Source organism: Bactrocera dorsalis, chromosome 1 (assembly GCF_023373825.1).
Source record: "Bactrocera dorsalis isolate Fly_Bdor chromosome 1, ASM2337382v1, whole genome shotgun sequence".
NCBI lineage: Eukaryota > Metazoa > Arthropoda > Insecta > Diptera > Tephritidae > Bactrocera > Bactrocera dorsalis.
The window spans coordinates 89871278-89892222 of NC_064303.1; the positions used below are offsets into that span (position 1 = coordinate 89871278).

Below are 20945 nucleotides of genomic sequence, written 5' to 3' on the forward strand. Positions count from 1 at the left end.
TACCATTCGCAACACCATCACCCGTCATGAGACCCAGCATACATTATTGGATAATATGCGACCGAGTAGACCACGTCCAGTACGCAGTGAAGGAAATGTAGCTAAAAGTTACAAGAAACTGTGGAGAGTCGATTCGACACCGTTCCTACCAATGCCGACTGACGTCTGAAGTACGTCCAAATCTGAAAGTGAAAGCGAAAAAAATACAGCTTGTGCTCGAACTGAAGCCGCTCGATCTTCCCAAGCGGCATAGCTTCGCTTTGTGGGCTCTTGAAAAGTTTCAAGGAGATTCGACGTTTTCGAGGCAAATTTCGTTCAGCGATGGTGTCTATTTCTGCCTCAATGGGTATGTAACCAAGCAATATTGCTGCATTTGGGACAAAGAGTAGTCTTAGGAGATTTAACAGCTGCAATTTATTCAGAAAAAACATCGGTTTGGTGTGGTTGGGCGACAGTGGATTCATCAGCCAATATTTCTTGAAAAGTGATGCCGGTGAGAACGACTTTTTGAAGACTGAAATTGAAGCTCGTGATCTCGGCGACATCCGGTTTCAACAAGACGGCGCCACTTCCCACACAGCAAAACAATCAATGGATTTTTTGAGAGAGTACTTCGTTGAGCAGATAACACTAGCCGACAATGGATTTTGCTCTGAAATAAAAATTATATATTTTGGTTCCTGTTAGTATGTATATCATTAGAAAAATAATAAAAAAAATCCTTAGGTCCAATTACGATAATATTATTGAAGTTATACTTCTTATACGAGTTCGGAAAAGGTTGCGATAGATTCAGGTTGCGCAACCTTGCTCAATATGAATCTACGCAACCTTGTTTGAGTAGCAAGCGAAGCGGTGACAATCGGCGATCGTTTGTTCGTTTCTTTCGGCACAGCTCGGCTTTTCTACCAAATTTGTCATTTCCATATATGGGCTTATGAAAAAATGTTTTGTACCTATTCACCTGATCTGTGGAGACTATTTATAGATTCATCGAAAATAAGTTTGAAGGCGGTTTTGTTACATAATGGTAACGAACTTCCATCTGTACCTCTAGCGTATGGAGTACATATCAAAGAAACCTATGAAAATATCAAAAATCTACTACAAAAAATACAGTATGCTAAACATTCTTGGAAAATTTGTTCTGATTTAAAAGTACTCGTAGTTGGGATGTTACTAGGTATGCAAGCTGGTTACACAAAATTTTGCTGTTTTATGTGCGAATGGGATAGCAGAGCTCGAAGCAAACACTATATCCAAAAAGAGTGGCCAAAAAGAACAGACTATGTACCTAATCAGAAAAGTGTGTCCAATATTCGTCTTGTTGAACCCTAGAATATTGTATTGCCACCCCTTCATATAAAATTAGGCTTAATGAAAAATTTTGTAAAAGTAATGGATAAAATGGGAGAAGGTTTTCAATACCTTAAAAGTACATATATTTCCGAGACTTAGTGATGCGAAATTAAAAGAAGGGATTTTTGTGGGCCAGACATACGACGAGTTATGAAGGATCAAAACTTTGTCTCTAAACTAAATACGATAGAAAAAAAAGCATGGCTTTCATTTGTTGAGGTTGTAAAAAATTTTTTGGGTAACACCAAATCACCCGATTATGAAGAACTCATATCAAGCCTATTGACGGATTTTCAGGCTTTAGGGTGTAACATGTCCCTGAAAATACATTTCCTATATTCGCACTTGGATTTCTTTCCTCCCAATTTAGGTGCAGTCAGTGATGAACATGGGGAGAGATTTCACCAAGACATATTGAGTATGGAGAAAAGGTATCAAGGCAAATGGACTCCTAGCATGCTGGCAGACTATTGCTGAATATGTTTACGTGATAATCCTGACTACTAATATAGCAGAAGTTCAAAAAAGTACAAGAAAATATAAATTGAGGGATAAAAATTTGTAATATTCAATATATTTTTTGCAAAAACTTTACTTTTATTTTTCTCTTAACCTGGACCTAGCAATTTTTTTTTATATTCAAATTATATATGTACCTTATCAAAGCAACATAAAAAAACAAGTTTGGTTTCAGAGCAGAAAAAAAATGTCAAAATTGTCGGCTAGTGCAATTTTACGTTTTGGGCCAGTCAATTGGCCACCAAGATCGTGTAATATCACACCGTTAAACTTCTTTCGGTAAGGATATGTAAAGTATAAGGTCGGGCGGACAATCCCGCTTCGATTCAGGCCTTAGAGCAAAACTTCATGCCTGTTATTCGCCAGTTATCAGACGACACACAAACTAACCGATCAAAATCAGGTTCCTGGAATGAGTATTTTAAATCTGTGAAGTGTATTATAGCTTCAGTACAATCAAAGTTAGCGGTTGGTTGGAGCAATGTTTGCCACACCCTGTATTTGTAAAAGTATGTAAGTTTCATTCATCCGGCATTTACGCATACTTGCAATGGGGTTGAAGGCATTCATTCGTTTCGTATGCAAATTTATTATGCTGAAGATTAAAAGTTCCTCAAACAAAGTTTACGTTTAAATTTTTCATTAGAAAAAATTTTCATGCTTGCCGAAATGGCGCCGCCCACAAACGGACATATGTGCAGAGGCTTTGTATAACCCAAGAAATTAGCTGAGGGAGTGAAAACGAGCAGCAAGCTTACCAAAAGCGAGTGTGTACAATATGTTTACGAATACAAACGCAACATTCAAACACTGCATGTATGTGTGTGTGTATATACAATATGTGTGGGTGCAAGCATATCATATTCATATCATGTGTGGCACTACCCATGTATGCCCACTACCCATGTATGTGTGTGTATGTTTTTCTTTTCCAGCTTAGCGGTTTCCTTTTACATTTCATAAGACGCTCTTTGATATGTATGAGTGTATGTGTGTTTGGCGTTGTTTTTGTGGCAGTTGCAAATTGTCTTTAGGGCTTTAACCCAAAATTGGTTGGAGCGCTTTGGTCCTTGTAAATTTTGTGTCTTCATTTGAATTTCTTCGAGAACTTTTACCAAACTTATTTGCAAACTAAATAAGATTCTGACGCAAAGCAACTGAAAGCTGGCAGCACACGCACACATACACAGCACAGCCATTACATGTTGCTGTCGCTTTATTAACGTTTCTCTAGCGTGAAGGCACTTTGCGATAATCGTTCGCTTGTGGCGTTTAGTATTTTAGACGGATATGCCTTAGTTGTTGCTGTTGTTGCTGTGCGATTTCAAGTTGTGGTCATTGTTGTGGAAAAATTCCAACCAAGCAGCGGTTTCCAGTTTAATGCTGCGTGTATATGTCCAAGTATCTGTTATGAATCCAATAAGGACGCTGCACATTTCGTGCTGTGTAAATGTTTCCTCATTCGATTTCCGCTTAAGTTGACTTGTTTATCCCCCTGTTCGTGTTGTTGTTGGGCGTGTTGCTTCCACAAGCGTGTGAATGCTCACAACTTCGACCGAAACTCTGAAACTGCATGCAAGCGCACACCGCCGAAATCCATCCATATATATGTATCGGTTGTCGATTTGGTGTTTGCAATCGCAAGTGCAATTGTATGCACCCGAGCAATGCGTTGCTGCACAGCAGCGCCTGCGTGTGCGTGTGCCGAATCAATTGCATTCTTTGCGCAACAATTCGGAAATTTTCAATATATTTTGCACAAAATTTAAATATAAATTCCTTACTCGCAAATGCTTCTTTTAAGGCTCGTTGCTTGCTGCTCGCTTTTTTTGTGCTGCATTTTGGCAGATATTAAAATTCCCAATGCTATTACAGTCGTTGAGTTTTATATTGCAATAAAGGCAATAAAGAATGCAAGAAATTGCGAAGAGCGCAGCTTGTGCTGAAACGGAATTATTGACGAGTTTTGGACGAGTTAGCTTTGAGTGGTCAGCAGCTGGTATTTTAGATGATTCTGAATTTAAATATTGCACAAACAGTTAGAAATGTTTGCATTTCATGCAGCAGTTGTGCGCTGAATCTGAGTTATTGCTCAGAATTTTGAGATATACAAGGTATTTGCTAGGTTGATAGGATTGTCTATAACAATTGCCAAGCGTCAATCAGAAAGTTTCGATTATTATTACAATGGCTGATGTTTGTCAAGTATGGAAATAATATATTTCTTGTTGCAGAAGGCTTTTTTGTGATCAAACTATGCCACAAAAAACAAACGTTGATAAGTGGTACACCGAGTTCAAAGTGGGCCGTCACAGATGAACCGCGCTCTGAACAACCATCGACCTATACCATAGAATGTCTGGTCCAAAAAATTCATCTCGTGTGTTCTTGACCGTTTCACGTGCCGGTCAAAAAGGGTTACCATCACCGTAGCTCCATTATGGTGCAGTCACCAATGACTTTGTTATGCTCAAACTGAAGTTCATCGACACATCGTCAAAGATGGATCATGGTGCCGAAACCGCTCAAATCTACCATGATACATGGCATTGGCTCATCACGACTTTTTTACCAAAAACTCGACCCATATCGTACCGGAACCACCGCATTCGGTTAATTTTGGTTTTAAGATATTAATTGAAGAAAATCCTGAAGGCTGTTCAGGGAAGAGAATGGTCCGACTTTTAGAGGGTTCAAAGCGTTGGCGAAAGGGCGTTTATCCGAAGGGTATTACTTTGAGGCTGATGAAATCGATAAATGTAAATTTATAAACAGTTTTCATCTTACTTTTTGATCACAGTAGTAGCCAGTCGTTTTCTTTCCCTTTTAACTGTATGGCTCCAATTAGCGATTCCAAGTATAGATGAGGTATTTCTCTTGCTCTGCTTCCCCGCCGGGTTTTCATCCATCCGGACGACATGATCTAGCCAGAGTAGCGAAAAGTTCTCTGAGCGCCAATCAGGCCAAAAACGATTCTTTTACATATGGCTCAGCAGCTCAGGAGTTCCGATCTTATACCAAGGGTCTCTGGGTAAATATAAAACATCCGTTTGAAGACGAGCTAAAGTGAGAAGGCGAAGCATCCCTCCCAGGCTTGTGTGCTTTGGGGCAAAAACTGAAACTTAGGTGGGTATTTGTAACATCGTTGCCATAGCAATACATGGGGATCCCAGGAAGCAGATAATCATATTCGAGAATTTACTTCCAAAAATTTGAAGACTCTCTGATCGATAGTATGTAGTGTTCACTGTTTTATATGGCACAAGAGGTGTAATCTACTTCGACTACCAGGAGAAAGAACCAACGGTCACAGAACCTCTATAACTATTGATATGAAATATTTGGATGTCCAAAAATTGCATTATTTGAAAGAGGAATAAATCAGCTATTTTTTTTACACAATTAGTGTTGGATACAAACCCGAAATAATTATTCCTTTTTGAAGCCATAAGTTATTTCTCATCCACAGATAAAGAGCCTTAAATCCATAAAAAACTGCCCACCTGTGCGTGTGATACTGTGATATCAGAAGTACTTGATTTCTATGTCCGCATATAGTATGGAATCTTAAGGTTTTATCCTTGATATATGTAGCAACGGCATTACAGTCATGAATGAAGTGTTCAGAAGGCTCTATTTGGTCTTCTTTCCAACAGGTGGTTACGGCAACCTTGGGGCGTGGGTACCGCTTGCCCAATTACCAGTTAAAAGCCTCACAAGTAGCACAAGGCCTTGGTTCCTTCAAGGCGAGCTCAAATGATTTCGTTTTAGTTAGGGCGGAGACTCTTGAGAGTGCACACGTATTTGTAGCTTGTCAGCGCTCTCAAATATTATTTATACAAAGTATTTAGTTGTTTGTTTTTGTAAATGATCTTTGATATTTGCCTTATTTAAGGAATTCAATTCGAAGCCACAGGAAAAGCTAGTAAATAAACAAAAAATAAATATATACAGATATTTATTAGAAATAGCACAAATGGCGTTTTAAAATATTCTCATATATCTATATATAGTATTTCGAACTTCTAGACATATATTGACTCTTCTCTCATATGGCAAAAAATCTAGAAATCTAGCTTATAAAATGGGTAATCTTATAATACCAAAATAATCATGACAATCTTATCGTTAGTAAATACTGTTAACTTTCGGATTTGTGCCTATAAATTTAAGTGAACTCCACGCTATTTTATTGCAATTGTTTTCAAGATGGCACTTTGTGTTGGAAAATCGGAACAAATTAATGCAAAAGAACAGCCGCTAAATGTCATATAATACTAAGTAGTGTAGTCGTAAAAGACTACAAATGAAATTATTTAAGTTTAGATTTACCTACCTAACCACAACACAGCAGCAACAAAAACCCGTATAATATATGGTATATGTAGGTATAAGGCAGCAGTCTAAGGACAGCACCTGCAACGAAATACCCAGTCGACCAAATAAAAGCTGGATCATTTAGAAGATGCTTGATCCAAGCGCTACAAAACAGAAAAATTGAACTAAATAGCTGATTATATGATTAATAAGATGTTAGGAGCTTTGTAATTAATAAGATGAGTTTCAGAGACACTTCCCCAAACCCACTTTGAACTTATTAAATATTACATATTATTAAAATCATATATTTTGCTTGTGACTCAGCTTCAAGTTTTCTTTCTTTATTTACAAAATGTGTAGGTCTGCTTAACCGTTTTCTAATTCTAAGGCTTTAAGGAATACTTATGAAATAAGAAACACTATCCATAAATTTCTGAGAAACGCTCGAGCTTTTTATATGTATGTATGTGTATCAAACTTAATATTCTTTATTTCTTGCTCTACTGTTCATTGGGTAGCTAAGTGAATGTGTGATTTCGGCTGCAAAAGTAACATTTTACAAAACTTTTTAAATTAAACAAGCTAGCCAAACCACCAAAGTGAAAGCGTCTGTTACTACAAATTAATGTAGCGGTTTGAACCTTAAGGAGCAACACCATGGACACCTACGCACCGGCAGTAAGAGTAATAAAATTCCAGTTGTGTAAGTCTTAAGTACATTTACGGTTGTGCATACATATGTACTATAAAGACATATGCTGTAAATATGCTTGGCTGACTAAGAATACGGATGCGTGAAAGGAATGCAGCTTTAGGTGTCAGGTTATTCCTTTTTGAGGCGTAAAGGTGTTTAATTGTTTTGGGCAATCCTGTCTTTCTGGCAGGCAAATTAAATACTTTTACAAGCCACATAGTAGATATTTATGTAGACATATCCTTAGATATATGTATATATATTTATTTTTTTTTCTTTTTTTTTGGTCTTTTGTGATACCAGTTAGATTTTGTTACTAAGTCTGAGAGGAGTAGTAATTTTTCAGTATGCTTGCGCTTGACGCGAATTTCAGTAGACTCTGTGGCCTCACTATTGATACCTTCCCAATGCTTAAAGTGCAGTCTTGTTAACAAGTGAAACAAGTGCACAAAAGGTACTTCAACGCTTTCCTGGTGTTCAATCATGTCTCTACAGTCTCTCCAATCGAATGCCAGTAGGAACTTCGTATATTGCTGATCTACCGTTTTACATATGAGTTTTACAGTTCAGCACCAAGATAGCTTTTTCCATTGCGTTTTGTTTTTCCTTGCCACGCTCCTGTCCAGATCGTCGTATAGATATTGCATGGGATTCCCAATGTTGGTCACGTTTTCCGCAGACAGCCATACACCGCTCTTGGAAATCTCGTCTACTAGAACATTTACCTCGATGCCTTTGTGACCTGGCAGCCGGTAGAAGTGAAATCGTTGCATTCTGGCGACACTCTTCATTGCTGTCGTGTTTTCCAAGACACTTCTGGTCGATATGAGAAAGAGGTTAAAGCCTTGACTGCTGCTTGGCTGACCACGTAAATGTTAAATTTGGATTTGTCTTCTAATACATTATAGGCCAGCTCCGAGCCATTCTCAGTAGCAAAGGTCTTTTCTTGTAGGCTGAATTGTATCTAACTCTGAACAGTATATCCTTCGTACGAACATCCGTCATCCATTTTCTAGCTATCCTTATAAATGTTTAATGTATTTACGCGCAGCTAACATCTCTTTATGCCAACCATATTTTTCTATGTGGTTCATAGCGCTTCCGTTATGCTCAGTTCGAGTCTCTGAACCTTCTCCATTCAGAAATAAATTTCCTTAAACCTATCCACCATATTACTTCGTTGTAGAGCGGATTTGGTTTTACAATCATGATGTAGCTTGAGATGGTGGAAAGCGAGAAAATCCGAAGTTGTGACGAGCCTCTACTTATACGCATACAAGGCCTTGTTAGCCTTTTTTAGTCTTTCAACCATATTGTGCATACACAGTTTATTGTTCAAGACTACCGAAAGATTTTTGGTGCAGTTCTTGGGAGAGAATTGTGACCCATTTATCGAAAGGAAGCCATTTTGGAAGGATTTTTCATTTCGTAGTGAAAATTAGCAGTTCCGTCTGTTCAGGATTCAACCGCATATCTGCCTGCTGTGATCAATTCTGGACTCTATTGAGAGTGGTGAACATGTTTGATGAACTTTTATATTTTTTTTCCGTAAAGTAAATATTAGTTCCCGAAATTAAATTCGACCCAACCATTTGCTCTAAAGGTCTTCATAAAAGGATTCTGCAATTTTCTTTCGGAAAAGATTTGGTTTTGTATCGATTTTACCTATTTTTAACTGTCGAAGAACCTGTGCCTGCTTAGATATGAAATTCATTCATTCAGAATATAGCTATGAGTCCGATTTTGGACAGTAACCTAATACTGCACAAAGTAAATCAATAGGGTCTATCGCTCATTGAAGTACCTATTCATCCGGCCGTCTTCATATTGAATTTTAATTGTTTTTACTTACTGTCGGAATTACGAACGGATTCGTTAAACAAATATTCTATAAATGGCAGCTCTTCCAATATTACAATGACTTCATGAAAGCAAATACATACTTCCTTTGATTACTTCAAATTTTGTTTGAATTTCAGATAATGTCAGTCAACATTTCATTTTGAAAGAGTAAAATTTGTTTTTTACAGAAACGTATAACGTTTTGAAAAGAAAAAATATATTACATATAGTAAATACACTCATTAAAATCCAAGCATGACTCTGGAGCAGCAGAGTTCATCGGAAGTAAAGCAAAAGCCAGAGTTAACGCTTCTGCAAAAGGTTTGTCAATTTCAAGAAAAAGAAAAAAGTGTTGTTTTTATGTACATATATATTTTCATATTTTCAGATTACATTCTTCTTCATTGGCATTTCGTCAGCTTTCACCGTTTACGCTTTGATACGCTTCTCAAACGGTTTACTTTTTGAGTCGAAGCCACACGCCATCCAACATGGCTCCGCGCACCTAAGCGAAGACTTTTTACGATTGTAATATTTTGTAGCAACTCTGAGTTTATTTTACATACAAACTTTTCTTAGTAATGCTTGATTTGGAAAGAAGCTCAGTACGCAGTAACAGGCGTGATGCAATCTTTCAATTCTTAGTTCGAGCTAATAATTGTGTGAGTTCATTCTAGCTAAGCAATTGAATCAGATAGTTAAGAATTTTAATTTAATATATATTTTTCTTTTTACAGATTTTTGGATTTGCATTAACGGGCTTAATAGCAGTGAGCCTTATTATAATTGCCTTGTGGCTAATACGATTTATGGATACTTTGTTTGGTGTGTACAAAAGAAATAATGAAAATCCTGAAGCTTCTGCCATGATCAATAATAAAATTGTTATCAAATAATTTTGCGTGTATTTAATTCATTGGAAATATAAATATTTGTATATGCGGAGTTAGTTAGTCCTTTTTTAAAGTGCCACGTTAACAATGTATTTAGCAAACGATGAGCTGTCATGTTGGAAGCCCACATCCGCAAGAGCGGTTCTAGCGGCGACTGGGCACTGAATAAAATGGCGCTTGCTATATGTAGTTAAGTCGGCAATAAACAAGACCGAAGTAGTTTCATGGAGATTCTTCTGTGAAAGCAGGGTGACACGAATCTTCAAGGCTTAAGAAATGGGGTTTCTCACTAAAAGTTGTGTTCTGGCCTCATGAAACCGTGGGTATGCCAATACTGTTCAATGATGTATTTGTCGGGTCGAGGGCTCTCGGTGGAGCCACACTTGCTAAACAGTCAGATCGTGTTCAAAAATCGGCTAAACAACGATAGCACTTAATGTCATTCTGCACCGGACTCATTAAGTTTCCCAGAGAGGGGTATTCCGTTATCCTCTCACACTTCAACTGCAACCATGACAACTTGGACCACTGCGCATCTGCTGATTTTTATTAGTGGACCTATGTTTTGTTGTTGGGAGCACGCTTATATGGCACCCATAATATTTCGTGATAAATATACTTATCACACGTGGTATATTGATATGTTGTTTTGAGTTAGCATGATTTCTATTTCCCGCACCATATATCTGCTAGAGTTTACGACGGTGTCATCTGTAATAACTGTTTTGGAGGTACCTGGCAAGATTAATCGAAAACCGGTATTCGATCACGTTGAAAATTGTTAAACCATTTCCCTGGTCCCAATCGAAAAAAAATAATAAGCACCGTATACAGCATCTAATTTGATTATACTTATTGCTTTTCTATAAACAACACTCAACGATGGATATCGCTCATTTCTCATAAATAGATGAACATTGACGGTTTACAAGAATCTGCTATAAGACAGTAATCTTGGAAATTTATTTACATAGCTCAGTTCCAAGACGAGGGTCAGTTATAGTCGGACATCAGTATTAATCTTGGGCCGAATTTTTGACTAATAGACTAGCTTTTATGATTGTTGGATTAGAATTTATGAATAGTTTCGAAATACCACCAGTCCGTATATTTAATTTTCTATACTTTTAATTTTATCTATGGTTTCTATATCGAAATTATAAAATTGTATTTTAATAATGCTTCTTTTGGTAACCGAATCATATCAAGAAATAGGTCGTATCTGCTTTCAGCCTGTATTTAGAAATCATCCACGACATATCATTCAGAAACCAACATACATAGGTTAGGTTATTGGCGAGTTAATTTCTGCAATGAGATGTCATTGGAAAATTGGTCTTCAATCAGCTTTGGATCACAGCGAAACCCTATCGGTGTTTGATAACAAGGATAAACGAGTCAAACAAGATAATACAATATTTAGTATCCACCTTTAGCATAGAAATAATACTCTCTATTTTTCTCTATTTTAATCAAAGAACACCTTAAATTCAAAGTCAATCTCTTTTTTGAGAAAAAATGCCAATAATAAACAAAAAATAGAAAATTTTTGAATACGAAAAACAAGAAGAACGAAGAAAACAGATCGCAATGAAGGCAATGCCACGAAATAAGGATGTCGATATAGAAGGAAATGTTGCTGAGCCAATCGAAAACTTAAGACTCAAATTAATTTACAAAGTAGCTAAAACAACCATTTAATTATTTATTACAACTAAGAATTTAAAGAATCAACGCATTACAGATTGTGTTCTTCGCCTTGGGAATATTAGCCACGCTTACAATATTGATTTTGATCCGGTTATCAGACAATTTGGTACTTGAGAAGAAGAGACAAGCCTTAAGACATTTCGAAGAACTTGCTAGTCATGTCATTGAGCACCAAAACCATTCTGTTTGAAGTGGAAATATGTGATTTGTATAGTCATATATGTTATGTACTATATGCCAGACTATACCAGAGTTTGGTCCAGGTATATACCCAGATACTGTTAAGGCAGCATTCAATTACGACCTTTTATCATTACATATTTGATATTTCAAATTAAAATTTAATCATATAATTTTTATGAAAGCTTTTTGATTTGTAGGAAGAGAGAGAGAAAAAGAGAGAGTTATGCTCACGGTTAGTAACCACAATAAATAAAGAACTGATACTCCCAAGAATATTATTACTAACTATTTGTAGAATGTACACAAACGGACTAAATATTATGATCCATGATATCTTTCTTTAATATTATACAGCAATAAATACATATATAGAGTGGTCCAAATAGTGGTACTCTTTCCAATGGCCTTTTTTAGACAGATCACGCCTTACTCATGTCAAGTCTTCATATTATTTATGTTCTCTAGTGTTCTCTAGTGCTCTTGATAAAGCCAAGTAGATCTGACGTTTTCGAGCCAAATTTTATTTAGCGATAACAATATTTAAATTTTAAATTGAAACTTAAGATATTCAAGAACTGTCAAGTCATCCAGAAAAATCACGGTTTGGTGTGGTTTTTTCAAAAAGGATGCTAGCGGAAATGTAAAAGTCAATGGCGACAATTATCGCGCAATGTTCTATTAAAATTTATGCTGGTGGTCTTGGTGACATTTGCTTTAAACAACTACGTGTAATTTCTCACATATCACACCAATAAATGGATTCATTGAGAGAACACTTCGTTGAGCAGATAATTTCTTGTTTTGGGCCGGTCAATTGACTACCAAAATCATATGATATCACATCGTTAGATGTTTTCCTCTAGGGATATGTAAAATCTAAAGTCTATGCAGACAATCCCGCTTCGATTCAGGCCTTGGAGCAAAACATCACATATGTATTCGCCAGTTACCAGACGAAATGCTCGAAAGAGTCAAGAAAAATTGGGTTCAATGAATCTGAGACTTAGGCGCGGCCCACATTTGAAAGAGATAATCTTCAATAAATAAATGTCAAAGAATGTTCTTACGAATGATAGTAAACATTCCCTGTTAGCTTTTAAGTTTTTGTGTTTTCCTTAAAAAGTAGGGAGCCTCGAATTGGATCATGCTTTATTTACATGTCTAACAATTTATCAAATTTCATTCGCATAAAGTACAAAGTTTCGATAGCTTAGTCTATCAGCTTGCCCTGAGAATATGGATAATTTTTCAACTGTAAATTTGACAAACCACACGAAATTGAAGTGAGGACAAATTGAATATTTTTATTAAATCAAAATCTGATTTATTGCCTATAACTATCCGTGTATTTTTAATACTGAAAAAATGGATATTGAGCGAAATTTGCTGGAAACACCCGTGACTGGAAAACAAAGGCTGAGTACACTGCAAAAGGTATTACTTCCGTCGCACTGGCATGCATACATACCTATATACAATATCTTAATAATTGTCTTCACAATTTCTTCCAGTTCACCCTTTGTCTATTTACCGCACTTTTGATCTTCACCATTATCATTTTGCTTGGCCAATCCCATCAATTAGATTCCGAAAAGAAGGCCTTCTCTTTCAGAGCTTAAATGTTGAAGCAATATAATTTAAGCGCGACAGTTAATTTATGTAAAGGAGTGAGTCTGCAACAAAAACATGTGTTATTTATTTATTTATTTTGATCCATGTTTCCTTTTTTTCAATTTCCAGCTGTTTGGTTTTGTTATGACCGGAATTGGCGTATTCTTTCTGCTCACGTTCAGTATTTCGACGGTTCTATCTATGGAGTTCATAATCGATTGGATCGACTTATTTCTCAGAAGTATTATTGAATTTTTAGATTTGGATGAGCAATTGCTTAAAACCGTTATTATAACAGAGAAACATCAACATGTAAGAGAACCTGAATCCGCATAACTTGAATATAATAAAAAGATTCTTCTCTATCATCATATTTATGCTAAGATTTCAGGTTTAATAGGATATATATGTCTGTTGAAACAAACCTTCGTGATTCTTTTTTAATGATAAAAATTACAACATTATAACCGTAATAACGCGAAAATAATTCCTGAGATTCAGAATGAAGATTCATAACTGACATTAGTTCGAAGAGGTAGCGAATTTATTCCGACTTTCGGAAATTGTTTCCAATTGCCTTGTTATAGATTTCCAAATAATTCGAAACACAATACTTTATTCTTTATAAATGTTCTTTTGCGATTTCTTTTCGTCTTTTTATAGACCTGTATCGACTGAGAAAGCTGAGTTAGGTATTTTTCAACTTTCAGGACACGTCATTCACTTTCAGAACACTTAGCACTCATACATGTCAATGGCAAAGGCGCTGTACAAAATAGAGGTCGGGTTGTTGTTATGACGGTTATCTAGTCTCCGATCGGATGATAAGGATTCGATAATCGAGATCATCCAACGGTTGATACAGGAAACGTGCTGTTTTGAGCGGGTCAAAACATAGGGAGATGGTTGCCAGATGTGTTGGGTTAGCTGGGTTAGCAGGACATGCAATAAGGTGGTTAGTGTCATGCCTCCTTAACTGGGAGCATACGGACCTCATTGTGCAGGTGTTCGATGGTAGACCTTAAGAGGCATTCCGTTATCGTCCAGAGGGCAGTGTTCTGACATGTATTTAGCTTCCTCGTCTGCGTTTCACTGCATTCAAGTGATCATATTGGCGCGGCGTAGTTAAGGACCGGCCTTGGTGGAGAGTTTTAGGTTGCGTGCTGCAAGAAAACGATAAAGGTTGGAGAGCACATGCCATCGATCATCAGTATACGAGCTCATAAGAATTTCTTCTTGTGATTGAGGGATTTTCGAGATATAGAAGTTAAATAGCAACGGGCAGAGGCTACAATTCCGACATTGACCTGGTTTTTATCTGGCCAAGGGCTTTACATTCGGAGATCTAACCTAACTAACCTCGCTTGGATCGGTTTTTTTTAGAACAGAGAACGTAGCTGACTGGTGTTTTTTAGAAAAAATTTTAAGGAAAAAAAATAATGGTAAAGGAGGAAATATTCCTGATAATGCGAGAGTTTTGGTTCTTTAGTTGGAGTCCATGTGTACGGGTGCAGACCCCGATCATAAAAGCATTTTACGAATCTAGAAAGGTGACTCACTGGGGTTAAGCTTGAAATCTTCGATTAGAAAATTCTAAATCTCCGAACTAAAATTCTGAGATTCTCGGCTCTTTCGCTGAGACCTCCTTTTTGGTACACATTAAAGTTTGATATGTAAATTTGGGGATTTTTGTTTTGGGTATTTTATATTGAGGTTTTCTGTTTTGGATTTCTATCCTCTCCCGGCTCCTTAATAGAACATCTTTTGAAGGTTTATTACAAAGTAAATTACATATAGATCTACATATACGAGGGCTGTCCGATAAATAACCGACCTCAACGTGAAGCTAGCGGCACATCTGAAAAAAAGTTTCTAATTCAAATTGTGCATATTATAATAGCTACTCGCCAAAATTTCAGAAATTTATCTTGCGCAATTATCTGTTGACAGTCGTTTTTGTGAGTCTATTTCGGTGATTTCCCCAAAATGCAAAAATTGAATATCGGGCTGTAATTAAATTTTTATTTTTGAAAGGCAATACGCCTTCACAAATCAAAGATGAGTTGGACTCTGTGTATGGTGACTCTGCACCATCGTTTACCACCGTAAAATTTTGGGCAGCTGAATTTAAACGTGGTCGCAGGAGCTTGGAAGATGATGAACGTCCTGGGCGTCCAAAAACTGTAACCACTAACGATAACATCGCTAAAGTTCATCAATTGGTACTAGACGACCGCCGGATTAAAGTTAGGGAAATAGCTGAGATTATGAAGATGTCAAAAGAAACTGTTTGTCACATATTAAACCAAGATTTGGGCATGAGAAAGCTGTCCGCGCGTTGGGTGCCGCGTTTGCTTACGCTAGACCACAAACGTGCGCTCATGAACATTTCCAGCGCTCTGTTGGCTCAGTTTAGAGGCAATAAGACCGAGTTTTGGCGCCGATTGATAACTGTAGACGAAACTTGCATTCATCATTATACGCCCGAAACAAAAATCCAATCTAAACAGTGGATTGAAAAGGGGGAACCAGCCCCAAAAAAACCTAAAGCTGTGTATTCGGCTGGGAAAGTGATGGCGAGTGTTTTTTGGGACAGCCATGGAATTATTTTTATCGACTATCTTGAAAAAGGAAAAACTATAACAGGAGCATACTACGCATCATTATTGGACAAGCTAAAGGAAGAAATTACGAAAGATCGGCCACATTTGCAAAAAAAGAAAGTCTTGTTTCACCAAGACAACGCACCATCTCACACCTCAACAGTCGCCATGGCGAAAATCCACGAATTGCGGTTCGAACTGCTAGACCATCCACCTTATTCACCGGATCTAGCACCAAGCGACTTTTTTTTGTTTCCTCAACTTAAAACTGCGCTCGGCGGCCAGAGATTTTCGTCAAATGAGGAGGCAATCTCTTTCGTGAACTCGTATTTTGCAGACAAAGACGCCAAGTACTATTTGGAAGGGTTGCAGAGATAGGAGCATCGCTGGGAGAAGTGTGTGGAGTTACAAGGAGACTATGTAGAAAAATAAAAAAAAAAATTTTGAAAAAGTCGCGTGCATCATAGTTAGGTCGGTTATTTATCGGACAGCCCTCGTATATATAGGTATATTCAAGATTTTGGTGAAGTTATTCGATCTTTTGAAAGTCTTACCAGAGCAAGAGAATCCCAAAAAAATCTTGACAAGATAAAGGCTACAGGGTTTCTCCGGAAAGTAATAGGACTGAGTCCATTATATATTAAATTTATTAAAACAATCGTTAAATTTCTTTAAAAAACCTTCAAATAGGCTCCTTCTGCGTCGATGCAGCGCGATTTCCAAGTACTGAACTAAGTACTGTCACGGAAGGCATTCTCCGGAATAATCTTGAGAGCTGAGGAGCATGCTCCTTGGATCTCCTCTGCTATCTCAAAATGTTTGCCTTTCATTGGCCTTTTCAGGCAAGGAAACAAAAAAGTCCGGGGGCCACATCTGGGCTGTAGGGCGGCTGAGGAAAGGCCGCAATTTCTGGTCGTTAGTGAGCACTTGTGGGACCATCTTCGCGCACACCTTGCGCTTGTTCAAGTGCTCCGCCTCAATGTCATGAACCACGCATTTTGATAAATTTAACATCTGGGCTATTAAACGAATACTTGGTCGACGGTAAACGCGAAAATGTTTGACCTGACTCTACAGGTGCTCGGAGACAACTGACCAGCCGCTCGTTTGTTAGTTAGGAACGCCCTCTACCGAATCCAGTCGGTGTGCGGTCACTCCGAAATACAGTCGCGGCTGAAGAAAATCAGTCCTATTGCTTTCCGGACAAACCCTGTATGTTTACCATAAATTGCAATCCACAACTTCAGCCCGTAGTCTGGAAAAACGAAAGAAACCAGGCTCGACTCGTAGATAAAAGACTGGATGGATAATATTGTTAAAAATTTCACTCAATCTTCTTTCTATCAAGTTAGTATACGAGTACTGTAGTATTTCGTTCGGTTCCGTCCAAAGTTAGCTTGCACCATTTTCTTAGTGCAGTTTCTTTTAAACCTTATTGCATTATTTTCAAATTTAAATATGTGATTTTGAGGTGCCAACTTCTATTAAGCTAATTCAATCGCACACAAGTAATCGGCAGAAGAAAAACAACAATTGAAGCGACAGTAGAGACCGTTGGTGAAAATCTCATTTTATTTATAAATTACCAATATCCTCAAGTCAACACGGGCTACGGCTGTTAGATGGCACGGCAATGTGAAGTATGTGCTGGAGTATGCCACCTGCCCGGTAAGCGCTTGCGTGTGGGACTTGATTGGATTTAGCGGCATGCGGCAGTGGAACGGTAACTGCTCGCAGTGATTGGGAACAAAATTGATGGCTCCCCACTCATAGGAAATCCGGAAGCCACACACAGCGGTGATATCGATGAATATACCTACAAATCTATACACTTATCCCACCGGTTGTATACCGAGGTAGATGGATGTATGTGATTTCCTCATGCCAATACTTTTGTCGTATTTGTAACTTGATAGCTGTATCTAGAGCTCCTTTGCATATAGGAATACATGTACTAGTGGTATGGCAGAAGAGTGGCAGCCGCAAGTCCACAGCATCAACTTGGAAGCCAATGAGGGACTGTCTCGCCGCATTTTTCAGTTTCGCTGCAATGACAAGAGCAAAACAACACAAAATAAACACATTTAAGTTGTAAATTGAATTTCGCAAAATCCGTACGAACCCGCAGAGTTCGGCGGTAGCTGGCAACTTTTATTCACCCTTGGTCGGCTCAAGCTGCATAAAAAGGATCAACAGCTATGTCACTAACCGCACGAAAGAGAATATCTGATTAGTTGACTGGTTGACTAAGGTTGTTAAAATATCCGTTGGACGTTGAAGCTTTTCTCTACTTACTTCAACGTAGGTAGGTATTTGCTTGCAGCCGCTGCTTCGTTTTTTCTGTTTCAGGTAAGTTTTCATTTCGGGTGACTTTATTTTACGCTCTACTATGTGGGGGAGTAAGGACCTAAAACCAGCAGAGTATTAATGTAAATAGATGAAGTGAATGTGAGTTGAGGAAGGTAGTGGGGCGTAGTTTTCGATCGAAAATTAGTGAAGTCGAAATACTTCGTTCAAAGGCCTTAAAGTTCTTAAATTTTGAATATGAGAAAGTCTTAACAAAAAGTGGGAACAGTCTTAAGGCTGGAGTGTATTTCGATAGAGAAGAACCAGGACTAGCGATTGACTTTCATGAGTGTAAAGAATACAGAATGGAGTTACCAGAAAAGATGATGGATCCGATTCGCCAATAGAATACGATGGTATTGTGGGTGTATTGTTCGAGGATCAGATATAAAGAGCGGAAATATAATGGAAGGTAAAGCTTCGGTTTACACGATGCATCGCGCGCTGCATTTAGTATGCGGTCGAAAGTCCCCAGCAAAGTTGGTAATGTGGATAATGCGCAACCTCAGGGAATTAAATATTAAATGCTATTGCTCTTTCCATCTCGACAACCTTTCCCGAAGGTCATGGTCTAACTTTCATTGCGGAGAAAATGTAAACCTATCTTTTCATAAGAAGTACAAAAATTTCGTAATTGTTGATTTCTCAAGCTCTGTCAAATGTCTTGACATTGTGATAAAAAGCTGAGCTGGAGAAAAAACATTTACATCAGGGTTTTCAAAATCTTAGAATCTAGAACTCCTGCACAAGTACTATCCGTCTCGTACTAAAATATGGTTCAGTGGTGTGGTAGATGAAATTCTCGAAAAAGTGCCGTATCAAACACCTAGAACAGGAGCAATGGGCCTGTGTGCTAGTAATTACGGGCGCAGTGAAAACTTCATTAAAAAAGGCTCTGGAGTTTATTTTCGATATTCTGCCAATATATTTTCAATTGAAGTGTGATACAATACTTTCCGGTAACCGGCTTATGATTATATGACATTGGAGCCAGATTTGGAGGTACCACTGGCCTGGTATGAGGAATTAAACAGAACGCCATTCTCAGTAGAGAATAATGGACCAATTTTTCTATGATCGACATTTTCAACGTCGAAATCTATTAATTCACCGATGGATTAATGGGACACCTATACTAAGTCTCGCTGCGTTAGGTTATGCAAGCAGGCAATCACTATACTCTCAGTAAGTAACTCAGAATTAAAATTGAAAGAAATGAAAAGGCAGAGGAGTTGTTCTGCTCGCAGCTGGGAACACTATTTCTTTTCTCATTCTCTTCCCATTCAGCTCCTTCAAGAGTTGTTGGAAGTAATGCTCTCTAGAGAAATACCTCATGTCTTTCAACACCGTCTGACGAAAAAACTTCTACTTCTGGGCAAAATGGAGTTTCGTAATATTGTAGAGAGCGCCAGGGGGGATTTGCCCTTGAGATGTCATCTTCACAAAATTGATAAAGTGGATTTTGTGGTATTGAAGCATGCGTGGAGGGTGATGAGGCGATGGAGCATTATCTTTGTGAATACCCAGCCTTCAGATAAATGTGACGGGATATATTTCGCGGCTTTCAGAGAGATATTAGGCAGTAAGGGAGAAAAACCAGTTTTTTTTTTACCAAATCTACTGAGCTGCTGGATAAGACTTGATTTAGTTACTACAATGCAGCTAATGATGACCTATGTGCGGTTGCCTCTTATCTGACGTTTCTGTGCCTCCATTTTGAACCAACCAAAAGTATAAACAAATTGCAAAGGGTGATTCAATTCAAGTTTCTCTACTTTTTTGAAGAAGGAACCACAGAAATTTCAAATTTGGTGGGAAACGTTTATTATCATTCGAAAGAACATTCTTTGACATATATGTTTTGAATATTATATCTCTCAAATGTTTACCGCACTCCATCCGCTGAGTCCAATTTTCGTTGACTCGTTCGATCATTTCGGTCGGTAACTTTCGAACGACACGCTAAACTGTTGTTTTTTTTTTTTCTTAGAACTTTTCAAGAACCCATAGAGCGAAGCGATGTCGCTTGGAAAGGTCGATCGGCTTCAATTCTTGCACAACCTGTATTTTGTACGCTTTTATAAGATCTCGACGTAAAATGCGCCAAATCGTTCCATACGTAAGTCCGAGTTGCTGCGAACGGCGCCGAATCGATTCACCACGGTCATCGTGTACACTCTCAACTACAGCTGATATATTGTCTTCATTGCGTGCTGCACTTGATCTATTCGGTCGATTATTATCCAAAAATGAATGGGTGATGGTGTTGCAAATAGTGCACTCAGTAAGCCGATTATGTTGACCGTAAGTTGAGCGAAACACATTCTTTACAGAACCTGAATTTTCGTACTAAAGTTGGGCAATTTGTAAACGTTGTTCAGGTGTAAGTCTTTTCATGATGAAATGCCAAAATTATCTCTGCTTGGATCACCCGTTATATACTTTGCACTGAATCACTTGAAACGGTTTATATGGCCTATTTATTGTGTGATTTAAATCTCACCTTAAAATGTGTGGACTCCTAAGAGATATATCAGAATCACGTAGACATGACAAACTTTTGGATAATCAAGTGGATTTTTTGAGGAAATTACTGTACCTCAAAATTTGTAGCATACTCGTATTAAAGACAGACTTTTGGTAAAAGAAGACCAGTCTCTGCTAATTTCATCGCTTCATTGTTACTCTGCAAAAGGATGACAAGGGTTACAAATATTGAGTCATCCATGATTTCTTGAAGGATTATTCCGCGAAGTATTTTTATAACAGTAAAGATATCCTGAGCAAGAGTTATTACTTGCGAGTAGCCACCGTCATATGGATGTGCCAAATATTATTGGGTTGTCAAAAAAGTCTTGCGGTATT

At 37.8% G+C, this 20945-nt stretch overlaps 1 protein-coding gene and 2 long non-coding RNA genes across 5 annotated transcripts in view; all 3 read left to right on the plus strand.

The window, feature by feature from the left end:
- The window catches only part of LOC125775766 (techylectin-5A-like), a 337356-nt gene that overhangs the window by 313303 nt on the left and 3108 nt on the right, over positions 1–20945 (plus strand). The gene's annotated exons all lie outside the window — the stretch shown is intronic.
- LOC105232850 (uncharacterized) lies at positions 8857–9679 on the plus strand. Its single transcript, XR_852849.4, has 3 exons — positions 8857–9055; positions 9123–9396; positions 9472–9679. It is a non-coding gene; the product is annotated as an uncharacterized LOC105232850 (long non-coding RNA).
- Positions 12800–13525, plus strand: LOC125775775 (uncharacterized). The gene is made up of 3 exons (XR_007421375.1): positions 12800–12954; positions 13032–13187; positions 13261–13525. It is a non-coding gene; the product is annotated as an uncharacterized LOC125775775 (long non-coding RNA).